The sequence below is a fragment of the Camelus ferus genome, chromosome 16 (genome assembly GCF_009834535.1).
Source record: "Camelus ferus isolate YT-003-E chromosome 16, BCGSAC_Cfer_1.0, whole genome shotgun sequence".
Taxonomy (NCBI): Eukaryota; Metazoa; Chordata; class Mammalia; order Artiodactyla; family Camelidae; genus Camelus; species Camelus ferus.
The window spans coordinates 20,627,067-20,648,974 of NC_045711.1; the positions used below are offsets into that span (position 1 = coordinate 20,627,067).

At 56.2% G+C, this 21,908-nt stretch overlaps 1 long non-coding RNA gene across 3 annotated transcripts; it reads left to right on the plus strand.

The window, feature by feature from the left end:
• The first annotated feature begins 700 nt into the window (after positions 1–700).
• On the plus strand, positions 701–8,442 carry LOC116656693. Of its 3 annotated transcripts, XR_004311577.1 has the most exons (4): positions 701–1,549; positions 1,923–2,001; positions 3,752–3,863; positions 4,035–8,442. It is a non-coding gene; the product is annotated as an uncharacterized LOC116656693 (long non-coding RNA). The 3 variants fall into 3 exon arrangements; XR_004311575.1 differs by lacking the exon at positions 1,923–2,001 and having other exon boundaries at positions 3,659–3,863; XR_004311576.1 differs by lacking the exon at positions 1,923–2,001 and having other exon boundaries at positions 3,659–3,863; positions 4,449–8,442.
• Positions 8,443–21,908: the final 13,466 nt, after the last annotated feature.

The window sequence follows — 21,908 nt, forward strand, 5'->3', positions numbered from 1 at the left end:
GGTACGGGGGTGCTCTCTGCCTGTCTGTGCGGTGGGCTCCAGAGGGAGAACCAGCAGGGCTCAGTTTAGGCATCTGATCAAGTGTTGCGAGCTGGTACTGCCCATGAGGCCCGGTGTCTGCCTGCCTGCCTGCCTGCTGCTCAAGTTCTGGTGGGAGATGACAGGTGGCCGAGAAAGGAGTGGCCAGGCTGAGTGGCGCTGGGCAGAACCCCAGGGCAGAGGGACCCGGGGTTGGGGAGGGAGCGCCAGGGCCCAGAAACTGCGGGGCTGCAGGTAAGGAGGCTGGAGTGGCTGTTGGCATCACAGGGCCTGTTTACTACGCGTTGGCAGTGTGTTGCTTTTGGTAGAGCTTTGCGTCCAGCTTTTCTCAGCACAGCTGGTGACATAAGCATTCATTTCCCCATCTTAATAACAGGTCCTCTAAGCACCTTGGACACTTGGTATTGCTTTGGGGTTTTTTTTTGGCAAATTTTTTTTTTAATTAATAGACTTCTTTAGAGCAGTTTCAGGTTCACAGCAGAATTGAGCAGAAAATACAGAAAGCTGGGCACTTGGTATTCTGTTGTGTGGGTCTACGAGGCTTTCCTCAACCGCTCACAGGCCACAGCAATCAAAAAAGGGTGCAGCCAAAGGCCCATGGCATGGGCACCAAGCTGCATCCTGGTGCCTCGCTCGGACATAGGAGAGACCGAGAGCCAGCGGAAGAGCGGACACGGGAGGAAACAGCAAGTGGGGACCAGGAGAAAGCTGCAGAGACGCTCTCACCACTGGGATCGCCTCGGACAGGAAAAGACAAGGCACCCATGAGACCCACTTCGGAAAGCAGGCGGAGAACAAGAAAGAGTCCTTGTGAGTCCAAAATATAGTATCTGAAAAAATTTAAACGTAATAGAAGGGTTGGAAGAATGAGCTGAGGAACTCTCACAGAAGAAAGAACAAACATCTGAGAGACAGAAACCGGGGAAGAGAAGATGAGAGATGGTGGAGGGTCTCTGTGGAAGGTCTAGTGCTTGAGGGACAGAGGTTCCAGAAAGAGCCAGAGGACCAGTGTGAAGAAATAGTACAGGGCTCTTCCTAGAACCTCCGTAGTGGAAGAGCGGCCAAGCTCCCAGCACAATAAAAACTGCAAACCAAGGAACGGATTCAAAAACCCCACGATGTTGCATCGTTGTGAAATTTCAGTGTCATCAGGAGAAGGAGAAGATACTGGGGGTTTCTAGAAAGCAAACCTCGGTCTCCCGGAGATGGGCAGGCACCAGAGGACTCGGCTTGCCTCCCACGAGGCCCATCTTAAGAAGCTCCAGGGCTGAGCCTCCCAGCACAGAGCGGGGCGCCATCCAGTCAAGAAGACATTGGATTTTGAAGGCTCAGCACAAAAACGGAACGGGAGGTATCTCATGAATCACGTGTGCTGCTCCCAGCACAAATCAGGACTTGCATCCATTCCTCCAGCGCACGTTCATGAGCCCCCTCTTTGTGCCAGGCGCCGTCCTGGGCGCTGGGAAGCGGAAGGCAGCGGACGCCTCAGTGGAGACCGAGGACCCCGCAGGTGGGTGTGCCCTTAGGGCGACGGGCTGTGCTGAGCACCCGGAGGAGGTACGACGGGGGGGGGGGGGGCGGCGGTGAGAGAGTGGAGACCGTGGCCCTCCGGGGTCTTTTCCTTTTCCTTGCCCGCCCCGCCCCCCACGCCGCCCACTGCCCCGCACTGGGTGTTTCTACCCCGGTTACACGTGAGTGACTGTGGAGACGACGCCTGAGGTCTGTGGCAGGCGTGCTCTCAAGGCACAGCGCTGATGATATATCTGCCAGCAGCTGCTCTTCTGCTCAACATTGTGCTTTGGGGCTGGGTTCATGCTGACTGGATGGCTCTTGTTCGTTGGGTTTCTTTTAGTTTCTTTTTTGTTTGTTTGTTTTTTTAATAGAGTTGCTGGAAATTGAACCCAGGATCTCCTTCATGCTAAGCATGTGCTCTGCCACTGAGCTACACCCTCCTCCTCTCTGGTTCGTCGATTTTTTTGTTTTGTTTTCTTTTGTTTTTAAATTTTTATTATTTTGGGGTTTATTTTTGGACGGGGGAAGTGACTAGGTTTGTCTGTTTAATGGCGGCACTGGGGATTGAACCCAGGACTTTGTGCACACTGAGCACATGCTACCGCTGAGCTGTGTCCTCCCCACCCCTGCTGTGGTTTTCATCGTCGTTTCCTTGGTAACTAATGATGGTCAGCATCTCTTCATGGGTTCTTTGCTGTCTGTCTTCTTTTATAAATCACCTGTTCCAATCTCTCATTAAAAATTGGCTTTTTTAGGGGGAGGGTATAGCTTAAGTAGCAGAGCACATGCATAACTGCATTAGGTCCTGGGTTCCATTCCCAGTACTTCCTCCAAGAATAAATAATTAAATCTAATTACCTCCCCCCAAAAAATTATTTTAAAAAAGACCTAATGATCTCCCTCCCCAAAAAACTGACTTTTAAAATTTTTTGTATTTTTTAATAATTTTTTTAAAGTACAGTCAGTTACAGTGTGTCAGTTTCTGGTGCACAGCACAATGTCCCAGTCATGCATGTACACACATACATTTGTTTTCATATTTTTTTCCCTTAAAGATTATTACAAGATATTGAATATAGTTCCCTATGCTGTACAGCACAAATTTGTTTTATATCTATTTTTATATATAGTGATTAAAAAAATAGGCTTTTAAAAATTACTTCTACATTCCGAGATGAGTCCTTCACAAGATAACGCATTTTGTAAGTATTTTCTCCCATTCAGTGGCTTGCTCTCCCGTTTTCTTAATGGCTTTTCAGAGAGAGCAGACGTTTTTAATTTTGATGAAGTCCGAATATCAAACTTTTCCGTCATGTAAATCTAACCAAGGAAGTGAAAGGCTTATACATGGAAAACTATAAAAAACTGATTAAGGAAATTAAAGAAGACTTTAAAAAACAGAAAGATTTCCCATGCTCCTAGATTGGAAGAATCAGTATTGTTAAAATGGTCAGGAGCGCTAACTTGGTGCACACTGCACAGCGGGAGATGCCTTCAGTCGCTCCAGCATCATTTACTGAAAAGACTATCCTTGCTTCACCGAATTACTCCAGCACCTTTGACTGTAAACGCCATGTCTCTCTCTGGACTCTGATCTGTCCATGTTTATGCCGGTGCTGTGTGTAGCCTCTTGGTTACCTAGCTTTACAGCTAAGTCTTCGAATCAGGTAATAGGACTTCAACTTTATTCTTTTCCAAAGATGTTTTGGAATTTGAATATTAAAATCAGTTTGCCAACTGCTACTTAAAAAAGCCTCCTAAGATTCTGATCGAATTTCAGTCGAATCTATACATTAATCTGGGGGGAAAAGACATCTTAACATTGAATCTTCCTGTCCGTGAACAAGGGGTATCTCTTCACTTATTCGAGTCTTCCTGAATTTCTCTCAGCAATGTTTGGTACTTTCCAGTACGCAAATCTTATATATGTTTTTGTAAGGGACAGCATTTCATGATTTTTGATGCTATGGTCAATGGTCATTTTGTAAAATTTCTGTTTCCAGTTGCTCGTTGCTAGTCTGTAGAAATGCAATTGATGTATTTGTATATTGGTTTTGTAACCTATGACTTTGCTAAGCCCCTTTATTAATTCTCCTTGGGTTTGTAGGGTCTTTAGGTTTTTCTACAAAGAGGACTGTGCAGTCTGTGAGAAGGGACGTTCCTTCCTTTACGAGCTGTCTGCCTTTTACTCACTGTTCAGTGACTGATCGTGTGGGTCGTGACCTGCAGGACAACGTTCAGAAGAAGCGGCAAGAGCTGATACTCCTGCCTTAGTCCCAGTCTTTGCAGGAAGAGCATCCCGTTTCCCACCAGTAAGTATGACGTCATCCACAGGGTTTTCAGAGATGCTCTTAATTGATTTGAGAATGTTTCTGTTCATCCTCAGTTTGCTGGAGGGTCTTTTTTCAATCATGAATGGGTGTTGAGTTTTTTCGGATGTCTTTTCTTTCTTATGAGCTGATCTTTGCGTTTGTCTCCCTTAGTCTGTTGCTGCGGCGGGTTATGCTGGTTTTCAGTTGTTGTTCCAGCCTTGAATTCCCAGAATACGCTTCACTCGGTCATGAAATGTTATCCTTTTTATATATTTCTGGGTTCGATTTGCTAAAATTTTATTAAGGATTTTGGCATCTGTGTTTATCGAGGATGTTAGTGTGTAATTTTATTTTCTGGTAATAAGAATATTGTCTGGTCATGGCTTCAGGATGATGCTGGCTCCATCGAATGAGCTGAAATGACTCCTTCCTCTTCTATTTCCTGGGAGTCTGTACGGAGCCGGTGTTACTGCCTCCTCAGATGTTGGGAGAGGTCACTGGGCTGGGAGCTGTCTTTTTGTGGGAAGGCTTTTAACTGCAAATTCAATTTTTTTAAGAAACTTTTCTTTTTTTTTTCCATTGGAGGTACTGGGAGCTAACCCAGGACCTTGTGCTAAACACGCACCCTGCCACTGAGCTGCACGCCCCTGTGGAGTCAGTTTTCTAAGCAGACGCCGCGCAGGCTTCCTGCTGTCGCTGCCGTTCGGAGGCCTCGGGCCGGGGGGTTGGGGGGGGGCCGCACAGGCGGAGGGCGCAGGCGGGAGCACGCGGGCGGTCCTTGGTTCCACCTCCAACAGGACTCTTGGTTGCTACCCATCTTCACCGATACTAGGTTCTATTTTGTTGTTAAATGTGTGCAAATGTATTTTTTTTAAGTAAAGCAAAAAGGTGTGGGGTCGCTGCCCGGCAGAAACGTGTCTGGGGTGGGGTGGACCCCTCCTACTGGGGCAGCGCCAAGCCCAGGCTCCCCCCCTCTCCTAGCCTCAGCTGGTTTGGATTCTACCAGAGGCAGAGATTTAAAAACCCTTCAAGAGGCCTCCCTCCCAGCGGGGCTCTTTAGTCGTGTAAGTTCGTAGCCAAGGCCTCTGGGAACCAGCTGCTGGCACCGTTCCTGGCACCCTGGAGCCAGCTGTGTGGCCCCAGGGGAGCTGCCACTGCCCGGCCCACCCCTTCTCCCACACCTGGTCTGCCTCTAAATCCATCACATTGAGGCTGCTCCGTGTCTGGGGATGTTTTGATGGAGAACATGTATGTCTGTAGTAGGGGTGTGTGTGTGCCCGTGCCTGGAAGCCCCCGGGTGCCCACCGCCCTCTCCAAGTCTCCGGCTGGGTTGGAAGCATTGGAGGAGCAAGGATGCACTGGGGGCTGCCACGAGGGGCCGCCAGGCACCCCACGAAGGCCCGGCTCTTGGAGGCTCCAGTGGCAGCCTGCGTCTGTCCCCTGCACACCCCACAGGTTCCACTCGGGGCGGGGGATGAAGGTGCGGGTGCGCATCTGTGGGGGTGGGGGGAGCAGACGGCGCCTTCCTCTCTGAACCTCATCCCAGGTGGTTGGCGTCCTTCCCTCCTGACCTGCCGGCGCCTCCCCTCCCTGGCCTTGATTTTTATTACAGAAGAAACATGTGCAGGTGGGTGGGGGTCCTGCTGCTCTCCAGTTCTCACCAGCCTTCCCAGGCCCCGCTACCGTGGTCCCTGCTGCACGCTGGCCTGAGCCCCTCTCCAAGGCCCACACGTGTCCGAACCCGTGAGCCCCACCCGGCTAAGGCTGCTCCTCTTTGGCCTTCACTCGGGCCTTCTGTGTCTCTTGGACGCCCACTCCCCTCCTGAAGCCAGGGGCCACCCGCTCCGAACTCCCCTCCGGCCTCTATCTGCGGCCTCAAGATTAAGTGAGGTTCTGGTGGCCGCTGTGCATGCCCAGAGGTGTCAGGGGGCCCGGGACTTGGAGAGGCCAGGCCCCCCATGACTGTGCCGGCCACAGTCGCCCCCAAGTCTAGACAGCTTCTGGGGCTCCCAGGACCTGTCCGCACTCACTGCCCACCTCCTGGGAGTGTCAGCTCTGCCCCAGGGTTCATGCAGCTCCCCTGCGGGCGAGGCCCCGGGTCACCTCCACCCACATGTCCTCTGAATCCTCCCAACAAGTGGCTGGTGATGGGAGTCGGCCCCTTTCAGAGAAGGAAACAGAGGAACCCCAGCCTGCCCGAGGACCCTCAGCCGAGGTGGAGGAGGTGGGACACCAGGCCTGGAGGCCAGTCCCTGTGATGACCCCCATTTTACAGATGGGGAGCCTGAGGCTCTGGAGGTGAGGTGGCCAGCCCAGGGTCTTCAGCCCCCAGAGCCTGTCTGGGGAGAGGCCCGGCCGTGTGCAGCAGGGCTGGGCCAAGGGGGCTGCACCTTCCCCCTGCCGCATTGTTCTCTCCCTGAGTGACCCCACCCCAGGGGATGCCTGGGTCCTGGCCTCCGTCTGCCAGCTGCCTTTCGCCCCAAGCCACCATCAAGGTGGTTATGCTTGGCAAAGCCACATTGGGTGCCATCCAGCATGGCTTGATCAAATCAAGCCATTTAGAGGGATGGTGGCGGCGAAAAGGGGATGGGGCCAGGCTCGGTCAGTGACAAGGCAGCGGGGTTGGGGGCCGGGTAGCACTGCCCAGGAGGCCGGGGAGGCAGGCGACAGGTGGTGCTTGGGCACGGGGGGGCAGGATCGCAAACGGCCCCTGACCCGGGAGGCCTGGCTGTGGGGGACAGACTAGCCCAGGCCCCCATCTGGGCCATCAGACTGGGATGTTCAGCCCAGGCAAGGTGGGAGTGGCGGAGGCATGGTCCCTGGCTCCTGCAGGATGAGCCAGGCCAAGTGGATGGGGTGACAAAGAGGCTGGAAAAGGTGAGGAGGGGTCCTGCAGGGCCGGGGGACCTGGTGAGGACCGGGGAAGCCACTAAAGGAAGTTAAGCCTGGAACTTTGCTCAAGTCAGACTCGCCCAGAAGCACCAGCATGTGAGGCTTGTTCTCGCTTCTTCCCGCCACCTGTGTCCTTACCGCCTTTGGTGGCTCCCCTGTTCCCCCAGGAGTGCACGGCGGGTGCACATGCGACCTGGCCAGCCTCCCTGGACTAGCTTTGCTCCGTCCTTGTGTCACCACTCCCCCCCGCGTCCCCGGAGCCCACCTGTGCTCTTCCACGGGCAGAGATGGGCTATTCTCCAGGGAGTTGTGCGGGGCAGGCGTGCACCTGCGGGACCCCTGAGAAGGGGAAATCGAGGACCTGGGAGGGGGTGGGTGGAACTGGGCTGGGGGTGCGGGGTACTGATATGGGGCATTTTTCAAATCCTGGAAAGGATGACTGAAATTGGTCCTAATAGGCTTGCTGGCATGGCTCCCAGGAGTTAGGGGACCACAGCGCCTGCAGAAAACAAGGAGGGCTGGGGGTGTTTTTGCAGGAGAACCAGCAGCTGACGGAGGACAGTAAGGAAAGTGCCAGGAGGGAGGATCCAGGCCCGCGTGGCCGTCACACCCTCAGGTCCTTGCGGGCTGGACACACGGCTCCTCCCTCCGGGCCTGAGCAAGATGGCGCCATGATCTTTGGTAACCAGTGTGGGAAGGGACGTCCCTTTGCCGCCTTCTTCCTGTCAGAGGCAAGTCAGTCAGTCCAGTCCGCACGTGCAGGAGAGGACTTCATGAGGGTGTGGGTGCTGCCGGGGGTCCTGGGGCCGCTTGGAGGGGCCCGCATGGGGAGCAGGCGGCGGGCAGCCGGGGACGGCGTTGTTTGGCCTTTATTCCCCCAAACGGTCAAGGGTGGGCGTCGCCTCCCTGACACTCCAGACCTGAGCCTGGGCTCAGGTGGCTGCACTCGGGAGAAGGGAGACCACTTGGATCTCTCCCGAGCTGCACAGAGGGGCCAAGCTGGCCCTCGGACCAAGTAAGCCAAGGAGCCATAGGACCCCCTGCTGGATCAGGGCTTATAGAAGCTGAGACTGGTGTCAGCGTCAAAGACTTGAGACGCAGGCTCTTAAAACCTTGGACGTGGAATCACCGCGTGACCCAGCAGTTCCACTCGGTGTGTCCCCAGAAGACACGACTGCAGGGACTCCAACAGCTACTTGTGTGTCCGTGTTTACAGCGTCACTGTTCACAGCAGCCGAAAGCTGGAGACACCCCGTGTGCCCACCGATGGATGAACGGATAGACAAAGTGTGGCCCATCCATGTAATGGGATCTCATTCAGCTTAAGAAGGGAAGACATTCTGGCACCTGCTGCAACACGGATGGGCCTTGAGGACACTGCTCAGTGACGTCAGCCCATCACCAAAGGACAAATCCTGTAGGATTCCACTCCTGTCGGGGACCCAGAGGTGCCAGGTTCATAGAGACAGGAGGGTGGGCGCCATGGGCCGGGGAAGGTTTGATGGAGGTTAGGGTTTAATGGGAGTTGCGTCTGGGGGAGATGGAAGGAGTCCCCTGGAGATGGCGTTTGGGCAGCAGCGTGAATGTGCTTAATCCCCCTGAAGTGTGCTCTTGAAATGGTCAGTTTTATTCTACTTATTATGCATTTATGTTATTCATTACGTTATTGTATTTTACCACAGTAAACTTTTTGAAGTCTTAAGATGCAGGGCTGTGGGTGCCCATCATGTCCCTGGGCAACTCCCGGGAGTGACCGCCCCCAGCACCAGCTGAGTCCCCGACCACCACAAGCCCAACCCAGCGGGACCCCACCCCAACCCCAGGCTGGCAGCGTATGCGCGCTCTTTCCCCGGCCTCCGCTGCCTCGCGCGCGGGCGCCCGCCCGGGGCGCATGCTCCCCTGGGTCCTCATCGGAGGGGAGGCCGTGCATTCACTGCCTGCCCTAGGGCTGCGTCACGGCTCCTGCTGTCACCAAGGCTAGTGCTTGCAAATGTGCCGCATCAGGAAAGATGATTCTGTTTGTGAGTTGTGAGAAACTCCACTCATTGGCTGGAAGGATAAATGGATGGGAACAGGAAACACTTCAGGGTCCACCCTGACCCTGACCAGGGCCTGGTGGACCCCCAGGAGGGGACACCCTGCAGAGTCCACAGTGACTGTTCCTCCAGGGACCACAGGGGTCTGGGGATGAGCCTGGGCACTGGGCCCTGTTGTGGGAGTGGCTCCCCGCCCAGGGTGCAGGATGTCCCGGGAGCTAATCACTACTGCCAGGAGCGCCCCCTGTGGTGGCTGGTCCTCCAGGCCCCCTCACGGGGGATCTCAGTGTTAGGGTGCAGGCTGAGAGGGAGCCCCTTGGTGGCTTCCTGGTCACCCTCATGGGGTCTGGACAATAAAGCTAAACCCCGTTGGCTTGGGTGTTAGGACCTGGTCGCACGCAGAGCAAGATGGGATGGGGGGCTTGGAAGCTGATGGGGTGCAGAGACCCAGGGGCCCCTCAGCACCCCTCCACCATACCCTGTGTCCAGTGCCGCCGAGGCCTGTGGTGACGGCCCCCTCTGCAGCCCTACTCCTTGCAGCCCTCCCCTGTCACACCTGGACCCCACCATCACACCCCCAAAATTATTCACCAAAGACAGGCAGAGCCTTCTTTACACGCGCTGCCCCACAGTCTGCTGGGGTCTTGGCCCGGCTGCAAAATCCCCACTGTCCCCAGCGGGAGTCCAGATAGACCCTCCAGGTGGGGCAGACTGGCCACACAGTCTGGCCTCGCTTACCGTCTGTCTTCCTCAGCGAGCACTCAGACCACATGAAATGGCTCTGTGCTCTCCGCGCAGTCACCCTGCTGGCCCTTCCAGGCCTGACCACCTGTCACCCGTGTGAGCCCCCTCAGGGCGCCCCTGCCCGCCCCCGTGCCTGGCTGGCAGCCGCTCGTGGGCCAGGCCCTGGTGTCTGCATCCTCTCTCCTGTCTGCCCAGTGGCGCGCTCTGGGTGCTGGTGATGCTGGTGGACCGTCTGGCTGTGGACCTGGGTCGCACCCCTGTCCCCAAGTCTCGCTGAGTTCCGGGAAGGTGGCAGGTGCGGAGGAAATGCCGCCCTAAAGCCAGAGTTCTCCCCCGCCAGCCCCGGGCGCAGCACCCTGTCTCTGACTCCTGGGCTCCCCTCCGCCAGGCGGGCAGCTTGCATGGGATCTGCGCCCTGGCATTTCGGAGTTTTGTACTTTCTGGACCATTATTGTTCCTGGAAAACTTTCCAGCCAACTTTCCCTTTCACCCTGGAAGGCAGCCTGGCATAGAGGGTCCCTGCTGGTGGCACCCCCATCTCTGGCCACACCCTTTGCCACCACCCAGCCTGTCTGCACAGCTGGCTCCAAGCGCTGCTGGCCGTCGGTGACATGAGGCTGCCACCCAGCGGCCACTCTGGGAGTTTCCAGCTTTCCCCTTGGCAACCAGCCTGCTCGGTGGCCCACCTGTTTCCTCCCTCACCTGCCCCTCCCTTCCTTCCTTCCTCCCTTCCTCCCTTCCTTCCCTCGGCAAACTACAGTGAGCTCTGCTCCGCTGCTCTCGGCCAGGGCTGGCCCCACGGCTTGAGGGACGCAGCCAGAGAAAAGCTCAGCCCTCCTCCCCGTGGGGCCAACTTTTAAGGTGAACATAATTTAAAACCAGCGGGCAGGTGGCAGGAGGGGTGGGGTGGGACCTGTCTCAGCCTCACGGGTTCTGCCGGCCACCCTGACCGGGGCCACATTTGGGGCTAGAAGACCTTACCTCTGTGGGGGTGGCGGCCTCCCCAGGGGGAGGGTACGTGACTTGAGTGACCAGGAGACTGCAGCCCTCCCGGGAGTCCCCACTCCACCCAGCTCCTGTGTTCTTCACTCAGTTGCCAGGAGTGTCCTGTTTTGTTTTGTTTTGCTTTTTTAACAGCTTTGTTGAGACATAATTCACATACCACATAATTCACTCGTTTAATGTGCACAGTTCAGTGGGTTTTAGTATATTCAGTCAGGCGACCTTCACCACAGTTGTTTTAAAACATTTATTTCATCACTTCAAAGGGAACCCCTGCCCCCAGCCCCCAGCCCCCAGCCCCCGCGAGAGCGCTGAGGAGGGTGCATTCCTCCGTCTCTGAGTTCGCCTGTCCCAGGAGCCTGGGGTGGTGGGATCACTCACTCTGTCCTTGGGGGTCTGGTTCTTGTCCCTGAGCTTAATGCCTTCCAGGTGCGTCAGGCCTGCAGCAGGTGTGAGGGCCTCCTTCCTCTTGGAGGCCGAGGGCGGCTCGCTTGCCCAGCCTGGGCGCGGCTGCCGCCAGCACCGTGCCGCCTTCCCTGCGGACCTGTTTGCATTCCTGTCGGGCTGAAGCCGAGGGGAGGAATCCCAGGGCGCATGGTGCCGCCATGTGTCGTCGTTCGGTGAACTGCCAGGCCAGGGATCCTTTATCGCCCGCCCCTGCCCCCGGCACGCCCGGTCAAGGGCCCTAACGGCTCCTGCCTGCCGCCCACGGCTTCCGCCCCACCCCGGGGCCCAGCCCAGCTCCCGCCCGCCGCGGGGCTTGGCCGGCTTCTCTGCCGGGGCTCTCCGGCCTTCCTTTGGTCTCAGAGCCAGGCGGGCTCCGGGACCTCCTTTCTGCGCTGGCCCTGTGGTGCGCGTGCAGCGAATTAGGAGTTCAGACCTGGAGGCTTCAGGAGGGCAAGGCCTCTGTTTCAAAGCACATAATAGAGGCTCCACTCCTTCGGTGGCAGAAGAAGCTCTCTGAGCAGGAGAGGACCCAGAGCTGTGTTAATTTCCGTGTGGGGTTGCAGTGGCCTGAGCCTGGCCTTGGCTGCAGAGCACTCTCCAGTCTCTCCCTTTGCTGGTAACACTACCTTGGTTTTCCGTTGGGGATTCTCTGCCCACTCAGTCTAGGAGGCTGGGAACCCAGGCGTGGCCGGCCAGCCTGTCCTTGGCAGCGAGACTGATTCAGAAAGGCAGATGGCTCGGGTGAGGGCAGTGAGAGACCACCCAGGGCTTTGTTCTCCCCTGCTCCACGGGGAACCCAAGCTGGCGGAGTGTGGCTGGGATTTGAGGAGAGGCTGCCTGGGGGTGAAGCCACGGGGAAAGTGGGACTGAGGAAAAGAGACAGGGATGAAGCATCTGGATGGAGCTGTGCCTGGAGCCCAGACGAGCCGATACGTCCCCTCACGCACCAGTCAGTCTGAACTGGGCTTCTGCACCGAGTAATCAAAAGACTCCTGCTAATGTGGCCCAGGAGAGCCCTGCACTCTCAGCCTGTTTTCTTCTCAGGGTTTTTCTTGGTGCAGTGATTTGTAAGAGCAGTTGGTGTGTCGGCCATTTCTTAACCATATACTTTGCAGCCGTTTACTCTGGTCTGTTGTGCGTGTGTTTATAGAACTTTTGCCAGAAGTAATTCCCAAAACTGCGATATGATGTGTGTCTCTCCTACAATGTATGGGTTTTAATTTTACTGTGTCTTTTTAAGGAGATGCCCTGTATCAGATCAAGAAATCGTTCTACTCCTAGTTTGCTAGATTTTGTTTTAATCAAAAATGATTATTAATAGTGGGGGGAGAAGGAGTAAATTAGGAGTCTGGGATAACATATACACAGTACCGTATATAAAATAGATAAACCACAAGTTCCTACTGTACAGCACAGGGAACTATATTCATGTCTTTTACTAACCCATAATGGAAAAGAGTCTGAAAAAGGATGTGTGTGTATGTAAAACTGAATCACTCGGGTACACCTGAAACTAACACAACGTTATAAATTAACTAGGTGCTAATTTAAAAAATGGTTAAAAAAATTTAATGAGTATTAAGTTATATCATGTGCTCCTTTGCAGCTATTGAAATACTGGATTTTTTTCCCTCCTTTAACCTATAATGGGGAATACGAGAATCAGGTTCCCGACCCTGAAATCCGCGCTGAGCCGACCGTGTGTGGTGTACAGCTGACAGCTGACTTCAATTTAGTAACAGTTTCTTGAGGCTTCCTGCTCTCTGGTCAGGAATTAGATTGGTTTTGTTTCTTAATTTTGAGATTGAGATCATGCGAGCCTTCTGCGAAATGTTTAAGGCAGGGATGTCTCTGTTCCACGAATGTTTAGTGACAGTTCCCCTGCGACACTGGCGAGGTCAGGCGTGTCTGTGCCTGTGTGTTCCGGTGATGCCAGCGATACACGTCGAGGCTCTAAAGAAGGCCAGGCACGGAGGACAAGTGGGGCCCAGTGCCCCAGCAGGGGGGCAGCTCGGTCACCAAGGCAGGCGGGGGGGGGGACAGCCTTATCAGGAAACGGGGGCCCAGCTGCACCCCCAGTGCGGGCTGTGGGCCTGAGGGCTGGAGCTGCTGCAACCCTATGGCTGGCTGGCAGCCTACTTGGCTTTCTCTGGTTAGTCCTGAGCTGGAAGCAGAGGCAGAAATTAGGGAAGCTGGCAGTTATTGGCCAAGTCCTGGCCGTTTGGGGTCGGCCGCTGCAGAGGGCGTGCTGGGCGGGCTGGTAGCCGTTGTCTGAGTGTACATGCAGCCTCTGTGTTCTCCTGGAATGTTACCCACTCCTTACCTTTCAAATGTACTCGTACCAAGGCGTTTGTAGGATTTGCCAATAGGTTTTTGTTGGGGGGGGGTGATTAAGTTTATTTATTTATTCTTGGAGGAGGTACTGGGGACTGAACCCAGGACCTTGTGCATGCTAAGCACGCGCTCTACCGCCGAGCTGGGCCCTCCCTGCTGCACCCGGAATGTTTTACTTCCGTTGTTGGTCAGCTCTACATGTTTTACGGTTCCCGTTGTGATTATTTCCTTAGCAGTGGTTACTTAGGAATGTGCTTTTAGTCTCTAAGAATATGGCATGCTTTAAAAAAAAAACCCTCTTTTTATACTAAAAAGGAAATGTTGGTTCTCGGCGCACTTTTTCCTGATGCGGCACCCTGGGGCCTGTCTGCATAGACAGTCCCGTGCCCTGCAGACAGGGGCAGTTTGATTTCTCCCTCCCCACACTCCCCTTTTGTTTCCTTGCCCCCTCGCCGTGGCCGGCGCTCGCGGTGCTTCGCTGGCGAGGAGAGTGAGCGTGGACAGCCTCGCCTCCTTCCGACCTTACGGGGAGGACGCTCAGTACTTTCCTTAGGAAGTGTGCGGCTGTGGGTTTACTGCGCCTGCAGCATGAGATGTTTGTCGGCAGCTGTCTTGTTTTGTGTTATCTTTGGTTATGGCACCTGGGCAACACGAGCTTCAGAACATGGACCTGGGAGGGTCCACTCGTCGTCTGTTTCCTGGGAGAGGTTGTGCGAACCGTGTCTTTGAACAGCGCTCCGTGGAACCGCCTGGGCTGGAGGGCTCCCTCCCCGGCAGTTCTAGAGCCGGGAGCTCAGCGTCCGTGGCGGCTGTGGGGCTGCTCCCGGGACCCGTTCAAACGGGGCGGGTTGTGGTAGTCTGCGCTCTTCCAGGACTTGCTCCGTTTCGTCTGAGCTGTCAAGGTGCCTTTCGCAGTCGTCCGTAGCGTCCCTGCCTGGCCCTTCCGGTGCCTGCAAGGTCTGTAGTGATGTCCCCGCCGGTCAGTCTTGTCAGTTTGAAGTTTGGCAATTTGATGAATCTTTTGAAAGAAGTGCTTTTTGTTTCGTCGATTTTTCTCCATTATTTGCTGTTTAAAGCGTACTTGATTTCTGCTGCCTTCACGGTTTCCTTTCCCTCTGCCTGCTTTGGTTTATTTTTGCTCTTTTTCCAGTTCTTAAGGAGGAATCTTACAGTCTTTTCACTTGAGAACTTCTTTCCTAGCACAAGGATTTAACGCTGCAAGCTTCCCTCTGAGCCCTGTGCTTGTCGTTGCACGCTGCGCTCTCGTTCTTGTCCACTCCAGTCCGCGGGTCCCCTCGCGGTGGTCTCGTTTGACCTACGAATGACGTCGGGGTGTGCTGTTCAGTCTCCAGGGTTTGGATTTTCTCCTTGTCTTTCTGTTGGCGACTTCTAGCCTGGTTCCACTGTGGTCAGAGACACCATGTGGATGATCTTACATCATTTAAATCTGTTGAGGCTTGTTTTCCGGCTCAGGACGTGGCCGGCATGGAGTGTGTTCCCTGGGGGTGTGCGGGTGGCTCCTGGTAGCTGGCCCTCCGCGCCGTGGAGAGCGTGTCCTGCGGGTGTGGGTGGCGCGTGCAGCGGCGGCGGGGGCTCCTGCCGGTCTCTTCTCTCCTGGCTGCTTTCTCGTCTAGTTTTCTATCAACCACTGAGAGAGGGGTGGGAAGTCTTCAGCTGTAATTACAGGTTTATCTTATTTTTAAAAAATACCTCTTCAGGTAACTCCTTTATTTTGTTTTGTGTTTGTTTTGGGGAGGTGATTAGGTTTATTTATTTATTTATTACCATCTTTTTATTTAGTGCAGGTGCTGGAGATTGAACCCAGGGCCTCATACACACTAAGCATGCGCTCCACCCCTGAGCTATGCCCTCCCTCCTCTTCAGATAACTCTTGAGTGAAAAGAGTAAATTAAAAATTTCAGATGGTAAATAATGAGAGAACACTCTTGCTCTATTGTGGAATAGAGCCAGCTCGCCTCAGAGGGAAACCTTGATAGCCTTAAATGCATAACTTAAAAAGCACGAATGAGTAGCAACCAGTTGCGCGGTGGAAGGAACAGTAGGGAATACGGTGAACAGCTCTGTACCATACCTGAGACACGTTCCTTGAAGAAACACAAACTAGCCAACTCGCCAAAGAAGCAGATGACCTGAATAGCCCTGTATCTGTTAAAGAAGCCGAACTTAGTCAAAAGCCTTCCCACCAGGAAAACGGAAATAGCTTGGTGGGGTTATGCTTTGTACAGCTCAGTGATAAGAAAACAGTTTAATTGTAAACAGTGGTCAAAGCATCTGAACAGACCTCACCAAGGAAGATACATGGACGACAAACACGCGTAGCCACCAGGAAAACACAGTTAGAACTGCAGTGAGTCCCCCAACACACGATGCAAACCGCTAACGTTAAAAAGACTGAAGGGGGAGGGTGTAGCTCCGTGGTAGGGCGTATGCGTAGCATGCACAAGGTCCTGGGTTCAGTCCCCTGTCCCTCCGTGCAAGAAGGAAAGGAAAAGATGTGCCGTAGGAGCTAACTCTCCCAGGCTGAGCTTCCGAGAAGGTGGAGTCGTGTCGGCATCCTGACTGCAGAGGCAAGAGCGGTCGTGGAGTGGGCAAAAAAAGAGACTGGTTGAAGCCAGTGCTGGTGGGACTCGAAACCTCCTCTGCTACCAAGTGGATGAAAACAGCGCAGACGCTGTGGGGGCAGCTTGTCAGTCTCCTGGTGGTATTTACCAGGAGAAACGGGCGTGTGCAGATCTTCACAGCTGCTTTGTCTGTAATATCCCCAAGCTGGAGGCAGCCCTCAGGCCGTCCGTGGGCGAGCAGACAGGCACCCTGAGGCTTCTCCAGCCCCACGCGGGAAGGTCAGTGCCCAGTGTGAAATGTCGTGAACGACGGGGGTGGATCTCAGACAAGGAGGAAGCGCGTTGCGTGTTTCCATCATAAAAAAGCACAGAGTATAAAAATCCACAGTAAAGAACCTGGAGAGACCTGCGGCCACTCGGTGGCCGTCCCAGGATGGGGAGGACCGAGAGGGGCAGGAGGAGATCCCTGGGGCGACGGGGGTGTTCGGCACCTTGACTGGGCTGATGCTCCCAGACTGAGGTCTGCACAAACTTCTAAAACCGTGCACTGCTGCTGTGTGCAGTCCATCGTGTGTTATGGTGCTGACACGTCACTGAAACTGTTAAAACCACTCGGGGGCTCTTCCCGTGCACTTGCTCTTGGGGAGGTCCCCCTGGGGCCCGCAGGACCAGCCACCGGGAGGCCACTCGTAGGCCCTCTGGTCAGCTGCCAGCCTCCCTTCCGCCCCTTCTACGGGAGCCACGGGCCCCGCTCTGTCACTGCATGCCGGGGCCAGCAGCTGGAGCACCTCGGCCGGCTGGGACCAGTGTGCCGCTGCGGGAGGCCTCTGCCACTGGCAGCCGGTGTCTGGCCGTGAGCCACTGCCCTGCTGCACACCCAGCAGCTCCCCATCCGGGAGCACCTGCCCTGGGACTGGCCCCCAGTTAGCGCCCCCCCCCCCACCGGGCGCCACCCTCTCCAGGCAGGTCCACTGGCTGGCCACTCTGGCTCTAGGCCTGCGGGTGTCGAGGGAGGACAGCTGGGGAGGAGCCAGGGAACTGAACTACTTCCGAGCAGAGGAGTCCCAGAGACCAGGCAGGACCCAGAAAAGGGGCAGAGGGACCCTGCCAACGGGGCGGGCCAGGAACAGGAAGGAAAGAAGGGAGGTGGCGGGAAAAAGGGGAAAAAATGAAAGAAAAAGTCCATAGCCAGCACGGGACACACCAGACACCCAACCCGCGGACAGTTAACCAGAGCAAGAAGCAGAGGGGCTCAGAGAGAAGAGAGGGGTCTCTGCCTTCAGCCGCCGCTCTCAGAGAGGAGGGGGTGCTGCCGCGGGCGGGGAGCGCCCTCCGGCCGAAGGGGCTGGAGGGCTGGGGTGTGACCGCGGGGCACACTGGACGCACCGGGGAAGGCCGGGCCGTGGTGCGGGGGCAGAGAAAAGGACAGAAATGCCCCTTTAACGGAGGCAGAAAATGTTCTTGAAGACACAGCGGAAGCCACGGCGGGACGTGGGGAAGCTGACGTTCAGCCTGGGTCCGGGGAGAGGTCTACCAGGCTGCCTCGAGACAGACAGGCCCTGGCTTTCCTGAAATTCAGGGCCAAAGAGTCATTTCCGTCTCGATTCAGCAAGAGCCTTTGCCCTGAGCCGGTGGGGAATCGGGTTGGTGATGACGGTGGTGCAGAATCGGGAAGCTTCGGAAGCCAAGCAGTGATCCAGGCCCAAAGGCATCGGCAGACCCCAGACCTCCAACCCCACCCAGCCTTTCTGGAGAAAACTACCCACAAATGAAACCCAGGCAGGCGGGCGAGCAGATGTGCAGAGGGTCAGTGTCACTGTCCTCAAAAGGCTGGAGGAAGGGCCTCCACCCCCCTCCTCCTAGGAGTCAGGACGGGCCCTCTGTCTCGGACCCTGGACGCCCCGCCAGGCCCCCGGGGAGGTGCTGGGGAGACTTGGGTGTCTGGGTGGCAGAATTAACGCCAGAGCTTAGCTGCTACAGGATGGAGGCAAAACCTCTGTGCCAGGGGCAGACCCCGGCTTGTAGCACCAGCAAGATGGTGACTGGGTCACGAGGACAAGCTGCCCTCGCCCCTTCCCAGTCGCCGGGCAGTTGGGTGGTCTGGGAAGCCGGCTGTCTAGACTCTGGAGGGGGCGGCATGGGCGCTGAGCCCAGAGCAGCCTTCCAGAGGCGGCACTGGTCCCCTGGGTACTGTCTGGGTCCCCTCCCACCGCCTTCCAGTCTCCCCGGCTTGGCAGCAGTTAGGTGGGGGCGAGGGTGGGGTGGCGTCGGGGGAGGGGACAAAACTGCGTGACTCCACTTCCCTGCTGTTTCCAACGTCTTTTGAGAACTAACATCCCTTATGGAAAATTACTTTCCGATGACCAGAGTTTCCTCCGCCTCACTTCTGTTTTTCTTTTTTTCTGTTTGACTAATGTGGGAAAAATACCCAAGTCCTGGTGGCTGCAATTGTGTTTCCAAGAAGGGGTCAGGGACCGGGTCCAGCTGGAAGGAGGTGCACTGTCCCCAGAAACCCTTGCTGTGTGTGAGAACTTGCATCGAGGTGCATGGGTGACTTAGAACAACTGTTTGTAAACAGAGGGACTGACCAGGTCCAGGAATGCAGGAGAGAGGCAGGGAAGACGAGGATGGCCCAGCTGTGTCCCGGGCTCGCCTCGGGGAGGCCAGCTCCCTTCTCAGGCCACCCGCCCTTCCCTTCTGGCCCTCTGTGCTCCTTTGGGCCGATTTCAAGATTTGACCTTTGTCCCCAGCTGCCCCAAATGCTGGCAGCCTCATTCCAGGGCCCAAAATTCCATGAAGTGCTGGTTCGAAGGGCAGAGCAGGACAGGCACTTGGAAAGAGTGTGCAGCACAGAGAGGTCCTCACACCCCCATCCCGAGTCCCCAGCCACCGTCACACCGGCGAGGCTCTTATTGTCGGCACTGGAGGCACCCGCATCCCTCGTTTAATGGGCTCCTTGCATCGATCGAATTCTCTTTTCAAGGTTAAATGTGCTCGTCTCCCTTCTGGACAAAGTCTGTAGTGAGACCGCGTTTGCCGTGTGTGTGGCCCAGTCAGCAGCCACGCAGGGCGCGGTCCTGTCTCAGCAGACGGCTTTCCTGCTGTGCCGCTCACGCCGACCCTGGCAGGGCTGTCCGTTCCTCTGCACTGCTCTGCACCGCTTGGGGAGTTCTGTTTTAACTGAAAAAATGTGGAGCGTTTCGTGAATTTGCACGTCACTCCTGCACGGGGTCGCGCCAGTCTCTGTGTCATTCTAAGTTTAGTATACGCGCTGTCCGGGGGAGCTCCAGACAGCGTCACTGAGACATGGTTCACTGTCAGACAAACACGGCCGGATGCCAAAGTGCAAAGGACAAGGCGAGAGGGTCCAGCTCAGAGGCAGAGCACATGCTTAGCAGGCACGAGGTCCTGGGGTCAATCCCCAGTGCCTCCAGCAAATAAACCAGTAAGCTTGATCACCTCCCCCTATAAAAAAAACAAAGAAACAAAGTACGAAGGAGCTGTTTTTATTTTTTTAATTGAAGTAGAGTTGATTTACAATGTCGCGTTAGTCTCTGGTGTCCAGCGGTGATTCAGTTATACATTTATATATACACGCATTCTTTTTCATTATAGGTTATTACAAGGTATTGAACACAGTTCCCCGTGCTGTACAGTGGGACCTTGTTACTTATCTATTTTATATATAACAGTATCTGCAAATCCTAAATCCCCAATTTAACCCTCCCCCGCCCCCTCCCCTTAGGTAAGCATAGATTGTTTTCTATGAAGGACAGGTTCTAGTCTGCAACATACTCTCAGTGGGGACAGTTCCAGTGTGAACTGAGCTCAGGTGTGGTCTGGGCAGCAGTGACCGGCGTTTTACCGCGAGCGGGGGGACGGGGAGGGCTGAGACTCCGGGGAGTCAGGAGGTGGGCACTTTCACAGCAGGCAGGGGCTGGGCCACCATGCAACCCTGTCTGGTTTATCACCAGCACTCGTCCAAGGCAAGCCTTGTGTTCCCACAGGGGCCCGAGACGCCCGCCCCTTGGTGGCTGCTGGAGTTTCGGGGGGGACTGGGGTCACCCTGGGGATGGGCCTGAGCTGTCAGAAACCGAGTCTTTCTAGGGCTGCTGGAGACTCGGGCTCAGAGGAGCCTGGCTAGAGTCTGGTCGGGGAGGGACACTGGGCAGTCCCTCCATGGAGAGCGCACGAGTGGGCGGGTGTTTGTAGTTCAGGGAGCTAGCTGTGCGGCCATCACAAGCGAGCATGTGTTCTGGAACTCGGCCCTGACTTGCCTTCAGCAGCCACTCCCCTGCCCCGCCCCAGCCCCCACCCCACTGAGCAGCCCTGTGTCTCCGGATCTGCCTGTTCTGCACGCTTCATGCAGACGGAGTCACGTAATGACACGGGATTCTGCGACCGGCTTCTCCCTCCCAGGGGACACTTCTTCAGGGCTCATCTGGGGCTGTAGTGGAGGTCAGCACCTCGCTCTTTCCGGCCAGATGGCCCCGCGCTGCGCACGTCCGCGACACCTTACCCATGTCCTCGGCAGGTGGTGGGCGTTTGGTGGTTTCCACCTTTGCGTTGTTGTGAGTGACACTTGCTGAAGATTCGTGTGAGTTTGTGTGTGGATGTGTTTCGAAGCCCCTATAGCAATCAGCCCAAAGTTGGCCAGTAACTGCCAGCTTCCCTAACTTCTGCCTCCGCTTCCAGCGCAGGACCCGGCAGAGAAAGCCAAGCAGGCTCCCAGACGACCATAGGGCTGCGGCACCTCTGCTGGGCAGCCCGCGGCTTCCCCAGGCCCACAGCCCCCGCGCGTGCGCACTTGGGCCCCCTTTTCCCGCTGAAGCTGTTCCCTCCTCTGCCTGCCTTGGGGGCGGTGCTGCCCGCCCGCCGGGGCTCTGGGCGCGCGGCCCCTGCTTGCCCTCTCACGCGTGGTCTTTGTCCATTTCTACAAGTTTTACATTTGTTCTGATGGAGGTACCGGGGATTGAACCCAGGACCTCATGCACACTAAGCACCTGCCCCCCAAGTTCTACTACCAGCGTTAGCTTCGGCTCTGTGATCCCTTCCAAGGAAGAGTCCTGCGCCTGCGTGGGGAGGGTCCCAGCTCACTCTCCCGCACACGGACGTCCACACGTCCCGCACCATTTATCCAAAAGACCGTCCTCTCCCCGCTGACAGGCCTCGCCACCCTGGCTGAAGCTTCTCGACAACCAATACTCATTGCGTAACTTTTTATATAAACTCTCATCTTTCGGGAAGGAAGGCGGAGTCTGGGTCAGGAAATAGAGCTTCCCCTCCCGCCCACATGCCTAATCCGTGGGCTGCATTCGCGGCGGGTCGGGGGCCTGAGGTGGGGCCGGTCCTGTGCTCACACTGGCGGAGAACCCCCGGGGAGGGCCTCGCCCTCCGACCCACCCGCATCTTCCTGCTGCCCTGGACCCGCCTCCTCCTTCCCTCTGGGCCCCATCCAGGGAGCCACAGCTCCTGCAGGGCAGGTGGGTAGGCCCCTGGTCCACCCTCTGCACCCCGTCCTGCAGTCCCTCCCCACCCCTGCCGAGCCAGACGGGGGCCCTTTCTCCCTGATATGGGTCCAGGGAGGCACCGCGTAGACTGGACAGGCTGGGAGGAGGCTGGTGAGATGCCAGCTTCCCAGGTTGTCAGGGGCACTTTTGCAGGCAGGGTAACAGGACTCTGGAGCTCCAAATCAAAGCAGCTTTAAGGACAGAGGAGGTGCCCTGAGTGGCCAACGTTTCTGGAATTTCCTGCCTTTTTAACTGGGGCCCCCGGGAGAGAAGCGGCAGCTTGTCCCACAGGTGTCATCGCACCCTCCCCTCCCGCTGGACCATGTGGGCTGTGGCTTCCCACCTGGGTGCTGGGGCAGATTCGGGCCTGCATTTGCTCGTCCCTGGGGTGTCAGACCCCCAGCGAGATGCCCCCTGCCCACCCTGGGGCCCAGAAGTCTGGGCTCCATCCTCTGCGCGTTTCCAAGGCAATGGCTGCTTCGCCCTGACCTCCCAACC